General features: G+C 45.9%; 1 protein-coding gene across 3 annotated transcripts in view; it reads left to right on the top strand.

The window, feature by feature from the left end:
• Positions 1 to 1,454: 1,454 nt before the first annotated feature.
• Positions 1,455 to 15,009, top strand: part of LOC119954185 (G protein-activated inward rectifier potassium channel 4-like) — a 52,961-nt gene continuing 39,406 nt past the window's right edge. The window contains exons 1-2 of one of the 3 annotated variants that reach the window (XM_038779183.1): positions 1,489 to 1,547; positions 10,036 to 10,194. The gene's annotated coding sequence lies outside the window, so the exon portion shown is untranslated. Of the gene's footprint in view, positions 1,548 to 10,035; positions 10,195 to 15,009 lie in introns of all 3 variants that reach the window. The other 2 variants (XM_038779181.1, XM_038779182.1) reach the window with 2 other exon arrangements.

Raw genomic sequence — 15,009 nt, 5'->3', positions numbered from 1 at the left:
GAAATCCAGATATACCACATCCATCGGCTCCCCGTTATCTACTGCACTGGTAATGTCCTCAAAAAATTCCACTAAATTAGTTAGGCATGACCTGCCTTTTACAAACCCATGCTGCGTCTGCCCAATGGGACAATTTCTATCCAGATGCCTCGCAATTTCTTCCTTGATGATAGATTCCAGCATCTTCCCTACTACCGAAGTTAAGCTCACTGGCCTTTAATTTCCTGCTTTCTGCCTACCTTCTTTTTTAAACAGTGGCGTCACGTTTGCTAATTTCCAATCCACCGGGACCACCCCAGAGTCTAGTGAATTTCGGTAAATTATCACTAGTGCATCTGCAATTTCCCTAGCCATCTCTTTTAGCACTCTGGGATGCATTCCATCAGGGCCAGGAGACTTGTCTACCTTTAGCCCCATCAGCTTGCCCATCACTCCCTCCTTAGTGATAACAATCCTCTCAAGGTCCTCACCTGTCATAGCCTCATTTCTATCAGTCGCTGGCATGTTATTTGTGTCTTCCACTGTGAAGACCGACACAAAAAACCTATTCAGTTCCTCAGCCATTTCCTCATCTCCCATTGTTAAAACTCCCTTCTCATCCTCTCAAGGACCAATATTTACCTTAGCCACTCTTTTTTGTCCGGAGGTATTGGTGTCGGACAACGGAACGGCATTCACAAGTGGGGAATTTGTAAAATTCCTGAAGGAAAACGGAGTCCGTCACATCAAAACGGCCCCTCACCATCCAGCGACCAACGGCCTGGCAGAGAGAGCGGTCCAGACACTTAAAGCGGGACTCAAGAAGCAGCCGGCAGCGTCAATAGACACAAAGCTCTCCCGCTGGCTGTTTGATTACAGGACCACACCGCATTCCACAACGGGCATACCGCCAGCTGAACTCTTAATGGGAAGGCAGCTGCGAACGAGGCTGAGTCTCCTTTTCCCAAATTCACTTCGGAGAACGACCCGGCGGACGACACAGAGGTGACAGACCCAGACATGAGGAGCAGGAAGAAGCTCAGAGGAATGCCAGCTGGCAGGAATTCCTCGGACCTTGGTGGGGAAGGGTGTAATGAATGTATGAGAATGTATGAGGGTGTATGAGCTTCCTCAATGATAGCTCATTGAGGGGGCCCATATAATCACCTGTGTAGGCTTTGTGAGCCAGTCTTAAGTTGACTGGACTGCTAGCAGCACTGTTTGTAGCTGCTCCTGCAATATCGTTATTGTAAATAAAGATTGGTGTGGTGAGGGAACTCCTGCCTCCCGTGGATTACTACAGGTAGGTAGTTATATATTTGGATATGCGGTTATGTAGATTCATAGATAGTTGGATAGTTAGGTAGGAACGTGGATAAGTAGGCAGATGGATAGAATTTGAACACACAGTGAAAACCCCTGTCCCAACTCATCATTGTTAATTACTAAGCTGTGACGGTGGCTGATGCTGTGATCACATGGCTCCCGCCCTCTCCCTCTCTCATTTATAACTCAGTCTGTACCGAGCAGAATCTGAAGCGGCTGCGGCAGACGGATCGGATTGAGCTGTAAGTCCGCTGTTGGATTTCCCGCAGTTTTACAGAGCATTAACCGGGGGGGGGATGCGGGATTGCGGCTGGGGTTTGGGGTGAAGTTTAGGAAGGCGAGGCTCCAGGAGCCAGAGATGGGGAGGGTTAGACTGGTAGTCAGAGAGCTCTCCCAGCAGAGGCTGGAGTGGCAGCAAGAGACGCTGCCTTCAATAAGCAGCCTTTTAAAGTTAGTGGGGTTTACTCTGGGAGTTGAGGTAGGGCAGTGGGTTCTGTACTGCGCCAGGAACAGTATTGCTAGCCCCGGGCTAATGGATCAAAGCCCCGCAGCCACATCTTTATTCACTCAACACTGCAGTATGATGGCTTCAACAAAGAGAGGGTGTGTTTGTACAGGGAAAACCCCCTCGACTTTGCAAAGTGCTCGTCGGTGGGAACGTTTCCACAGCGGAAATGGCTCTGAATCCGGATCAAAGTCCTGGCGGTTTCAGAGCAGTCAGCCTGCGGTTGTATTGCACCTTTGGTACAAAGTGGAATCGGTATGTGAGGGAGGGTCTCCCGGGCGAGGAGCCAAAGCACCGAGCCACACACGCCCATCACCCTGGGGGTGTGGGGGTGTGGGGGCTACACCCGGATCAGATCCAGATCACTTGTGCTGGCCCGAGACAAAAGGTTAGCGCTATTCCTGAGTGGCTGGGTTTCTATTCACCAGTAGGGACCCCCTGCTTCATTCGTCTGGAGGCAGGTGAGGGCTGATGGGCTTTTTTCAGCTTTCAGATGTGGTTAGTTGAGAAGGGGCAAGTTCAGTGTTGGAGTGGGACTGAGTCGGTACAGGAGTTACTGTCTATTCAGGTAACATCTGAACTGCAAGGTGTGTGCAGCAGAGACAGTAACCCAGAGGAGAGGGAGCAGTGTGTCCAGCAGAGAGAGTAACCCAGAGGAGAGGGAGCAGTGTGTCCAGCAGAGAGAGTAACCCAGAGGAGAGGGAGCTGTGTCCAGCAGAGAGAGTAACCCAGAGGAGAGGGAGCTGTGTCCAGCAGAGAGAGTAACCCAGAGATAGAGCTGTGTCCAGCAGAGAGAGTAACCCAGAGGAGAGGGAGCTGTATCCAGCAGAGAGTAACCCAGAGGAGAGTGAGCTGTGTGTCCAGCAGAGGGAGTAACCCAGAGGAGAGGGAGCTGTGTGTCCAGCAGAGAGAGTAACCCAGAAGAGAGGGAGCTGTGTCCAGCAGAGAGTAACCCAGAGGAGAGTGAGCTGTGTCCAGCAGAGAGAGTAACCCAGAAGAGAGGGAGCTGTGTGTCCAGCAGAGAGTAACCCAGAGGAGAGTGAGCTGTGTGTCCAGCAGAGAGAGTAACCCAGAAGAGAGGGAGCTGTGTGTCCAGCAGAGAGTAACCCAGAGGAGAGGGAGCTGTGTCCAGCAGAGAGTAACCCAGAAGAGAGGGAGCTGTGTGTCCAGCAGAGAGTAACCCAGAGGGGAGCTGACTCCAACAGAGGAGATATCAAACCCGAGAACTCCATCCTGTTTTAGTAAATCTCATCTCTTCCTTTTGGTCACAGTTACCCACTTAACTGTCCCTCCATCAATGTGAACTTTCTATTAAATGTGTTTGAGTAGGGCAGCACGGTGGCACAGTGGTTAGCATTGCTGCCTACGGCGCTGAGGACCCGGGTTCGAATCCCGGCCCTGGGTCACTGTCCGTGTGGAGTTTGCACATTCTCCCCGTGTCTGCGTGGGTTTCGCCCCCACAACCCAAAAGATGTGCAGGTTAGGTGAATTGGCCACGCTAAATTGCCCCTTAATTGGAAAAAATAATTGGGTAATTTAAATTTATAAAAAAAAGAGGAAAAAAAAAAAAAAAAAAAAATGTGTTTGAGTAGCTGGTGAGACAGGTTATGGGGGGGGGAGGGAGAGACCAGAGGTCACAGATTATTGGTTTTAAATAAAAAGGCAGTGCTCTCTCTGAAAGGGTGCAAGTGGGCGCCTTTGTAACTTTAACATGGAAGCTTGAATATTTGAAAGGGGAAGGTTTACAGGTCTGTGGGGAAGTGTGCACACACACATCCAGTGCGGAGGAGGGTGGTGATGGAGGGTCATCATGGGCCTGGCAAAGCTGACCCCTTCTGCGACTATCTTTGCCGCTGGGTTTCCACCAGTGCAATCGAAGCCTTCTGTGCCCGGTGGGCACCATGAGGACTGGGGTAATGGGGACCCATTAAAATCACCCTTTGTTTTTGATATTTAAGTTTCCTTTGGAATTATTCCTACATTTTAATTTATACCAAAATTTGTTGATTTTAATTTATTTGGTTGACCCAAAAAAAGCTAAAGTGGGATTGAGCACTTCCAAAGAATTATCATGGGCACAGTGAGCTGAAAAGGCCACTTTCTGGGCTGTACAGTTCCATTAATACAAAACGGTGTAATTATGTACTGGAATAACATTGTATAATATTGCACTGCATGTTTTAATAATTTAATTGTCACTTGTGATATAACTCAATTCAGATTGTAGTTCATGGTTCATTTGTTTATCATAGTTTGCTTCTGAAGAGCCTGACTCTCTCTGGGGCTACAGGTTCAACAGACACTGGCTGGCCCTGGGGTGTGGGGTCCCATGTGCTCACTGGCTAGCACTGGGGTATGGAGTTCCACACGTGTGCATGCACACACTGGCTAGCACTGGGGTACCGAGTCCTACGTGTGCACTGGGGCGCATGCGGGTCCCATACGCACACTGGCTGACTCTGGGGTGCAGGGTCCCATGTGCTCACTGGCTAGCACTGGGGTATGGAGTTCCACACGTGTGCATGCACACACTGGCTAGCACTGGGGTACCGAGTCCTACGTGTGCACTGGGGCGCATGCGGGTCCCATACGCACACTGGCTGACACTGGGGTGCAGGGTCCCATGTGCTCACTGGCTAGCACTGGGGTACCGAGTCCTACGTGTGCACTGGGGCGCATGCGGGTCCCATACGTACACTGGCTGGCACTGGGGTGGGACATTGGGTGGTATTGCCACTGAGTTAATGGAATTCCTATTTTTTTTTATATTACTTCATCAGAGTTACAAAGCCGGAGCTCAAGAGTGTGGCCAGGGACAAACCCCTAATCCAGCTCCTTGCCTGCTCCAAAAATCAATTCAAATTGAATCCAATTCATGCCCCCCACAAGCGAGGCATATCAGATCCAGGTATTACACCTGACCTCACGCCAAAAGGCGAAGAAGTGATTGGCTCTTGGAGACTAACTGTCACCTAAATTCATTGACTCCTGAATGGAGATCTGTTGATTGGCTTCTGGTGGTAAACTTCTGCATTCAAATTGTACCGTCTACCGAAGTGGCCTGGGCTCCTACCTTCAGCGTCGGAGCCGAGACCACCGCTGCTGGTGATAAAATTCAATCCTGTTTGCCATTTACTCTCTCTACAGTTGCACATAAATAATGAAGTTGAGAAGTTTGCTTAATTAATTGTGAGGCCAAAAATAGTTGAAGAAATCAGTGAGAGTGGGGCTGTGAAGACCAACTATAATTTTAACCTCTACCTCCTTTATTGTTTCTTTTCCTGCCTGAGTATCACTGTCAGGGTGATGTTCGGGAGTGGACACCAGTGTGGCATTCAACTGGGAAGTGAGGAGCTTCGAATGTGGGATCAGTCACAATTAGAAGCGACTGGGGCTAGAGGGGAAGACCGTAGTCCAGAAGGGACTCCAGTCCTTCTGCATCTTGTGGCAATCCCTAACTGGTTTTGGGGGCTGAATTTGACGTAGGGTTTTGGGGGCTGAATTTGATGTATAATGAGGCTGGGCAGTTGGAGCAGGCAAATGATTGTCCTTTTACAAACCTTATTGACGTCGGTGGAAAGGAGCATTAGAGACGGTTTCAACTGTTCCAACAACAAAAGCTCAACATTGCAGATTGTTGAAATCTGAATTAAAAGCAGTGCTGGAAATACTCAGCAAGTCTGGCAACTTCTGTGGAAAGAGAACGGTCAGAAATTTTAAATGTTTCTCTCTCCACAAATACTGCCTGACCCGCAGAATATTTACAGCATTTTGATTATATTATTTATGACCAATTTGCATCTAATGAAGGTGAATTTAATCTTTCGAGGAAGAGGCCGATAAGGTTTATTTCTGCACCGCGTCCCCACACCTCAAAATCAACATTGAAACCACAGACTCGGGAATTCTGTGGATATTTTGATAATTTGCTTCCTTTGTAGTAGGGAAACAGGCTAAGGCCATGTCGTTTGTCTTTCAATAGCTGCATAATGCAACATTGATGTTGTTTACTAATCATGACAATTGATGTCAATTAGTCTACCACAGACTTCGGCACAAAATATGGTAAAAAACCCAGTGCTCAGAGCTTCAGAAAGTGACTTCTCTCCAACTCGCTGTACCTCCTCTCACATCCTTTAAAATTTAATCTATCCCTGTCCTGATGTACTTTCCATGTGTGAAACCAGCTGATTAATTACCCTCCAGGCCTCTCAGCCCAACCCCATCACTCACACCTCATTGATTCTATAACTCACTCCTACATATTAATTATTGAAGATATTATAGGTTGCTGGTCTCAATCACATTGGCCAGTAACTTCTTCAGAGCGGCAGTCACTGGACTGGGCAGAGGCAGGGGTGTTTGGACCAGGGTGGGGATTGGACTGGAAAGGGGGGGGGGGGGGGTTGCAAGGGAGTGGTGTGGTTGGATTGGAAGGGGTACTGGACTGGGAGCGGCAGGTTGGGGAGGTCTGACAGAGACAGGAGGGTGGAAATTGGGAAGGGAAGTGGGTTAGGTTGGATCGAGTTATGGGGATCCTCTAAGGCAGGGGTGGGCAAACTACGGCCCGCGGGCCGCATGCGGCCCGCCAAAGGTATTTCTGCGGCCCACCAAGTCATTAAAAAAAAAAAAAAAAAAATTTTTTTTTTAAAAATTTATTATTTTTTTTTTTAATTTTTTTTTTAAAGGTTAATGGGTGGGGGGGCTGTTGGGTTACTTACTGGTATAGGGTGGATACGTTGACTTGAGTAGGGTGATCATTGCTTGGCACAACGTCGAGGGCCGAAGGGCCTGTTCTGTGCTGTACTGTTCTATGTTCTATATGAGGCGCCCACAATCATAACCGGGTGAAGTAATTATTTTACTTAATATACTATGCGGCCCTTTGTGAATTGTGAATTTCTGAATGCGGCCCTTGCACGGAAAAGTTTGCCCACCCCTGCTCTAAGGGGTTGTCCCATGCGACTGTAAGATAGTTCCTCTGAAATTAGTGTTTTTTGTTCCTTCTAACTCTTTGAATAACTATTAATGTAAAACTGGCAGAACCATCCTATAATAACTGGAATGGAAAAATAAATGGAAAAATCTTTTTTAGGGCAGCATGGTAGCATGGTGGTTAGCATCAACTCCATTCATTAGCATTCACAGCTCCAGGGTCCCAGGTTCGATTCCCGGCTGGGGCATTGTCTGTGTGGAGTCTGCACATCCTCCCCGTGTGTGCGTGGGTTTCCTCCGGGTGCTCCGGTTTCCCCCCACAGTCCAAAGATGTGCGGGTTAGGTGGATTGGCCAGGCTAAATTGTCCTTAGTATCCTAAAAAATAAGGTTAATGGGGGTTGTTGGGTTACTGGTATAGGGTGGATATGTGGGCTTGAGTAGGGTGATCATTGCTCGGCACAACATCGAGGGCCGAAAGGCCTGTTCTGTGCTGTACTGTTCTAATAATCTAATAAACTCGTAAGGAAGTTGTAGTAAACGTACAAACATATTTGCAATTACATGCTTGGTACAATATCTCACTCCCAGGACAGAGCCTTGCTGGGAGGATCGATCTGATCAGGCCTTCCTGCTTTTAGCCCCTGCCTTAACACGCCCCAGGTGGTTGACTTCTGCCCCCGACCTAAGGAGCTTGTAATCCATGAGACTCACAGGGAGCTGTGCCCAGTGGTCTGGGGTGCTTTAACAACCCTTTTTTAATTTGATACTTTTAAAGTTTCATTTGCTCTTTACTTTTGTTTACAGTAGTGCCCCTCTAAGGGTTGGCCTTATTTACTTTGTCCCTCGGTTTGTTGATTTAGTTAATTAGTTTGAAGCCCCAAACTATTTGAATTGTTTCCCCATGGTCCTCGTGGGGGTTATAATACATTGAAGTTAGCGATTTAAATTGGTTCTGTCAGATGGTTCCCAGCTCAGCACAACTGTCCAGAGGAAGTTAGCTTCTGGACACTTGCTAGGTAAACACCTAACCTGGAAATTCTGAAGAGTGATTTCTCCAGACTATTATTGGGGTACTCCTCCGAAATGTGCACTGTTATGAACCATTATCTCTGACACACTTTACACTGTGGGCCACAGTTGTCACTTGTGTTCACTGATGGAAGTCCTGGAGTTTTGACTGGCAGCAGGAGCTCTTACACAGCCCTGAAAGTCAGGACATATTTTGTTTATTCCCTTATGAAATTTGGGAAGCGCTGTATTTGTCGCCCATCCCTAATTATTTGTTCGGCAATTTCTGAGGGCAGTTAAGAGTCAACCGTGGGTCTGGAGTCACATGTAGACCAGACCAAGTAAGGACGGCAGATTTCCTTCCCCAGAGGGCATTGATAAACCAGACAGTTTTTTAACAACAATTGCCGAGTATCCTTATGGAGGTTAGTTTGTACAATTCCAGATTTATTAATTGCATTTAAATTCCACCAGCTGCCATGGTGGGGATTTGAACCCATGTCCCCGGAGCATTAGGCTGGGCCTCTGGATTATTCATGCAGTGACATTACTTGTTTGTGATCTTCTCTTTGTACTGCCAGTGGGTGTGTCCACATCTGGAGCACTGCACACGGTTTTGGTCCCCTTACTTGAGGAAGGATGTAATTGCATTAGAGGCGGTTCAGACAAGGGTCACCAAATTGATTCCAGGGATGAAAGACTTGTCTTAAAGAAAGATTGAGCAGTTTAGGCCTACACTCGCTAAAGTTTAGAAGAATGAGATGAGATCTAATCGAGGTATATAAGATGCTAAAGAGGATAGACAAGGTTGGCATAGAGTGGATGTTTACCCTTGCTAGACATTCTAGAATGAGGCTGTAGTTTTCAGCTAAAGGGGGGCAAATTTAAAGCGGAAATGAGGAGAGATTACTTCCAAGGGTTGTGTATATGTGGAATTCTCTATCTTGCAGTGGATGCCGGAACACTAAACAAATTTAAGGAGGCGATAGATTGGTGGGATGAAGGGTTATGGGGAGCGGGCAGGAAAGTGTACATGGAACAGCACAGAACAGGCCCTTCGGCCCTCGATGTTGTGCCAAGCCTTGTCCGAAACCAAGATCAAGCAATCCCACTCCCTGTCATTCTGGTGTGCTCCATATGCCTATCCAATAACCACTTGAAAGTTCCAAAAGTGTCCGACTCCACTATCACAGCAGGCAGTCCATTCCACACCCTAACCACTCTCTGAGTAAAGAACCTACCTCAGACATCCCTCCTATATCTCTCACCCTGAACCTTATAGTTATGCCCCCTTGTAACAGCTACATCCACCTGAGGAAATAGTTTCTGAACATCCACTCTATCTATCCCCCTCATCATCTCATAAACCTCTATTAAGTCGCCTCTCATTCTCCTTCGCTCCAATTAGAAAAGCCCTAGCTCCCTCAACCTTTCCTCATGAGACCTACCCGTGAAGGTGAGGCTGAGATGAGATCAGCCATGAACGTATTGAATGGCGAAGCAGGCTCAAGGGGCTGAATTGGCGACGCCAGCTCCTAGCTCTTTGTTCAGATTCGAAATGAGCTGGATTTTGGGCTGCTTCCACCATCCACCACACACCAATGAGTTAAATAACAGCCTGTAGTCAGGGTGGCCATTAATCCCTATGATCATCTTGTTATTTATGGTGTTTAGATAAAACAGGTCTAATTCAAAATAATTAGTGTTATTAAATTGAATAGCTGTGTTATCTTTTTCTTGTGAAACAGAAGCATTTCACTTCTGTCAAATATGAGGAGCTCTCTCAATCTTTAATAATACCTACAACAACTGTTGTAAATACTCTGCAGGTCTGGCAGCATCTGTGTAGAGAGAAAGAGTTAACGTTGCAGGCCGCTGTCACCAGACCTGTTAGTATTTCCAGCATTTTCTGCATTTATTTTGACGGTTTCCAACTGTATGACAATATCAAAGATTTTTATTGTGTTAAAAGCTGGACTGACACAGATTTTGCTTAAAAGCCACAGAATGTTGGATCATCAAAAATTAGGTCTGTTAGCTTTGTCAAAAGCCAGTAATGTTCATTATTAATGAGCGACTTCTCCAGGACACTGATGTGGAAATGCTGTATTGTTCAGGGAATTTAAGGCTGCATTGTTGCACTCACTGGTGATATTCTGCGGGACCAATGATTGAATAATCAGCTATTGAATTGCACTGTGTGCCCTATTGGACACTGGCTTGAATGAATATCATGCAGGGAAGGTGAGTTTGCAGATTAACTTTGAGTTTTGTTTGCCAGTGTCAATGTTGCAGGCGAGCTGAGACAACCATGAACACTCACAGGTCAAAGGCCAGTTAGACTCGCTGGCATAGTGAGTCATAATATATTCACACACATTACGGGAAGAAAAATCTGTTTGCTGCAGCGATGAATATAGAAATGATTGAACGGGAGATGGTGAGTATGGGACATATTCCATGGCTCCGCTAGAAGGAATCAGAACACCAGATAATAGGAACAAAGAGACCATTCAACACCTCAAACTCTGCAAATCAATTAGATCATGGTTGATCTGTGCCTTAATCTCATTTAATGCCCTTGCCCAACAAACAAAAACCTAGTGAAATAAAAACAGTAAAATGTTGGATTAACTCGGCAAGTCTGGCAGAGAAACAGAATCAATGTTGAGGACTCTGGGTCTGTACTCGGAGTTTAGAAGGATGAGGGGGGATCTTATTGAAACTTACAGGATACTGCAAGGCCTGGATAGAGTGGACATGGAGAGGATGTTTTACTTGTAGGAAAAACTAGGAGCAGAGGACACATTCTCAGACTAAAGGGAGAGCGATGAATCTGTGGAACTCTTTGCCGCAAAAGTGTCATGAAACAGAGATAGATGGATTCTTGATTAATAAAGGGATCAGGGGTTATGGGGAGAAGGCAGCAGAATGGGGATGAGGAAAATATCAGTTATGGGAAATGGCGGAGCAGATTCGATGGGCCGAGTGGCCTAATTCTGTTTCTATGTCTTATTATTTTATGGGTCTAAATTATCTTTCTACTGAACCCAGTGATTTCAGTCTTAGAAGTTCCAACTGTCTCCCAGTATCTAAATTCTAAATTGCTGCAGCCCCTTGTGTGCAAAATTGGTTCTGAATTTCACTCCTGAACAACCTAGTTCAGATTTTAAGATTCTGCGCCCTCATTCTTCCTCCCCCCGCCCCCCGCCCCCCCCCAATCAAAGGAAATAGTCTCCCGACATCTACCCTAAATTTTCCTTATGAATAACTTTCAACAAATTAAATAATCGATCAAATCCTGACCCCTTAAATTTTCTACAATCCAGGAAATACAAACCATGTTTAGACAACCTGTTCTCCCAATTTAACTCTCTCTAGTTCATGGAATCCCTACAGTGCAGAATAATAATCTTTATTGTTACAAGTGGGCTCACAGTTACATGGCAATGAAGTAACTATGAAAAGCCCCAAGTCACCACATTCCAGTGCCTGTTTTGGTACATGGAGGGAGAATTGGGAATCGAACCTGGAAGGAGGCCATTTGGCCCACTGAGTCCTCACCGATCCTTTGAAAGAGCACCTACCTCTGCCCACTCTTTCCACAAATCTCTCCCCCCCCCCCCCACCAATGTCCCATCCTGGTAAACCCAGGCATGATCATGGCCAGTGATCATGGCCAGTTCGCCTAACATGAACATATTTGGACTGTGGGAGGAAACTGGAGCACCCGAAGGAAACTCTCGCTGCTGCTGAACCTGTACTGCTCTTTCCTGCAGAGTAGTGTCTCAAATTTTGTGTAGTTCTTTTTAAATGTTGTTTAAGCAGAGCTCTGTACAGCCCTTTGTATTCCAGCCCCTAGTCATAATGGCCAACATTCCATTAGCCTTTTAATTATTCTTTGTTCTCCTGAACTTTAAGTGATTTCTGAACTTGAACCTCTAAGTATCTCTATTCCTTCTCAGTTGCCCGTTTTCACCATTTGGAAAAAACTCTCATTTATCTTTCTTGGGTCCAAGTTGGATAAAGTCACACTTTCCCACATTGTATTGCCTGTCCCATTTAATCTCTCATTGTCCCTTTGCAAATGCCTGCCCACATCTATACTGCGCGATCTGATGTTATGCACATGCTTGGTTACAGGATTCTCCAACGTGTGTTCTTAATTTTTCTAATCATGATTTGTGTGGAACTCTATTGAAAGCCTTTTGGAAGTACATTTGGTAATGGGTGGAATTTTCCAAAAAAATGGCAGAAGTTTCCTAAAAACATGGCAAAGTGCCAGGTTCTGACTGTAAATGGGTGAATCTCTCCCTGAAAACACAGCCAGGTTTTCACTCCAGATCTTCTGACACTCTGTGGAAAACTGACACTTTGTGGTGTGGTGAGGCCTCCTAGAGTTGGCAAGCCTAGTTCCAGAGCGATCGGGGCACAATTTTTAAAGGCTGTCCAATCAGAAAATGAAGCTACCCCCCACCCGAGGGCAATTCCCCCAACACTTGATGTCGGGTGTCCCCCATCCAACTACCACCATGCAGGCATGAGGGTAACCTCTTCCTTCCCCCACCCTCCAATCCTCTCCGTCACTGGGGAACCCCCCACTCCATTCTAAGTTTTTGTTTCATGTCCTGGAAGGTTGGCACTGTCAGGGGGTGGACCAGGTTTGTACTCCCTGGCCATGTTCCTCATCACCTGATCCAGGGGTTATAATCAGTTCCAGGCCCCGGATGTGGTCATCAGGATTGGCTTCCGTTGTTGGAAAGCTGTAGTGATTCCCGCCTGCATTTCGTCGTGCTGTTAGGGAGAGAACCTGACAACCCCGGAAGCAATGGTGTTGAGCTGTTTATGAATATTTCAATTTGTGGCAATTGGGTTCATGATCTTGCTGGGCATAAACCTGATTCCAATAGTGACTATGGCCTGGGAACATTGTGTTGAGAGTTCTCGCCAGTGCAAATCCCGTTTTTGGTCTCGTGAGAGACTTTGCGGCCATTCTGAGATATGCAGCTGCAGCGAACAGGCTCCTAAAATCACTGCCGATATCCGTAAACACTCCCTATTCATTGGGTTAGACCTGATTTACCCACTGTACCATTCTGACTGTCTCTAAACAGTATCATTAACAAATTCTGATTATTTATCATGCATTTCCTGAAATATATAGATAAATCTTTATTTGTGTCACAAGTAGGCTTACATTGACACATTAACATTGCAATGAAGTTACTGTGAAAATCCCCAAGTCGCCACACTCTGGTGCCTGTTTGAGTACACTGAGCGAGAATTCAGAATGTCCAATTCAGCTCACAAGCGCATCTTTTGGGACTGGTGGGAGGAAACCCACACAGATGCTGGAGAACGTGCAGACTCCCGCCAGACAGTGACCCAAGCTGGGAATTGAGCCTGGGTCCTTGGTGCTGTGAAACAATAGTGCTAACCACTGTGCTACCATGTCATCTGTTGGTAAAAGCCTGTTGGAAATAATACATCAGGGTAAAATACAGCCTCAATTGTATTATGTGTATGTCTTATTTGTTCAGAAAATGTGAACATCACTGGCTAGGCCAGTATTTATTACTCATCCATAATGACCCTCTGGAATGTTCCGTAGCTATGTCCCTGGATGATGAGACATTTCCTATAATCCAGGCACCCATTGAAACCCACAACTATATTATGGAAGAGACATTAAAAATGCAAAGTATTGGATATTGAAAATACACAATGGGTGAAATATTTAATCACTCTCTCACTCCCAACCAGCAAACCAAGCTCATGTAACAATTTCAAAATCTTCTACATTTAACCACATCCAATAAGTCAGCTAACCCATCTGGCCACAGCATTTAAAATTCATGCATCAAGGATAATCAAAAGAGCTGTATATGTGTTCAAACTTCCACATGAAGACCAAATGCTTGATTTTCCATCTTAAATGTTTGTTCTTGGGTTTAGTGGTCAATAAAATTTGCCCTTTCTTTGCCTCAAACCTTATTGAATTGGCTCTTTAAAATTCACAGCCCCCCCATCAACTTCAGTCATTCCAAGGAGAACAGTCCGAGACTATTCAGCCTCTCCACATAGCTAATACCCTCCAGACTAGACAACATTCTGGTAAATCTCCTCTGCATCCTCTCCAAAGCCTCCACATGCTTCTGGTAGTGTGATGACCAGAATTGTGTACAATAGTCCAAGTGTGGCCTTGCTCCATATGCTTTCTTGACTACCTTGTCTACTTGTGTTGCCCCTTTCAAAGATCTGTGGACCTGTATGCCCAGATCTCTCTGACTTTTTACGAGTTCCTAAGAGTTTTGCCATTTATTGTATGTTTCCTCTCTTTTATGTTGGATCTACCAAAATGCATTGCCTTACATTTGTCCGGATTAAGTTACATTTGCCATTTCTCTGCCCAAGACTCCCAACATATCTATGTCCTGAACAATTGCAGTTCATTCACACCCAGGAGTACCATCTACAAGATGTACGACAGCAACTCGCCAAGGTTCCTTCAACAGCACCTTCCAAACCTGTAGCCTCCACCATCTAGAAGGACATAAACAACAGATACATGGGGATACCACCACCTGAAATTTCCCCTCCAAGCCACTCACCATTCTGACTTTGAGATATATCGCCATTCCTTCATTGTCACTGAGACAAAATCCTGGAACTCCCTTCCTAATCGCACTGGGTGTACCTACACCACAAGGATTGCAGCGGCTCACCACCACCTTCCCTAATAATAATAATAATAATAATAATAATAATAATAATAATAATAATAAAAAATAAGTGGGCTAGCCTGAAATGACGACAACCAGTGAAAGAATAAAAAAAATAAAGTACGGAGGGAGGAGGGGGCTGCGCGTGGATCTTTGTTTTCAGTTTAGATCGAGGTGCCCTTCTGGAAGGCCAATGTTACCAGTGGGATGGCTTGGCACCCGCCTCCTGGATTTTCTTTTTCAAAGTGTTGGGCGGCACAGTGACACCAGGGACCCGGGTTCAATTCCAGCCTTGGATGACTGTGTGGCGTTTTCACTTTCTCCCTGTGTCTACGTGGGTTTTCTCCAGGTACTCCGGTTTCCTCCCACAGTCTAGAGAATTGCAGGCTACATGGATTAACCATGCTAAATTACCCCTTAGTTTATGTTGCACGGGGACATAGACCTAGGTAGAGTGCTCTTTCAAAGGGTCAGCATAGAATTTATGGGCCAAATAACTTCCTTCTGCATTGTAGGGTTCTATGGTTCTAAAA

Source organism: Scyliorhinus canicula, chromosome 19 (genome assembly GCF_902713615.1).
Source record: "Scyliorhinus canicula chromosome 19, sScyCan1.1, whole genome shotgun sequence".
NCBI lineage: Eukaryota > Metazoa > Chordata > Chondrichthyes > Carcharhiniformes > Scyliorhinidae > Scyliorhinus > Scyliorhinus canicula.
Note: the sequence above shows the minus strand (reverse complement) of the source record. Positions and strands in the feature narration are given on the sequence as shown.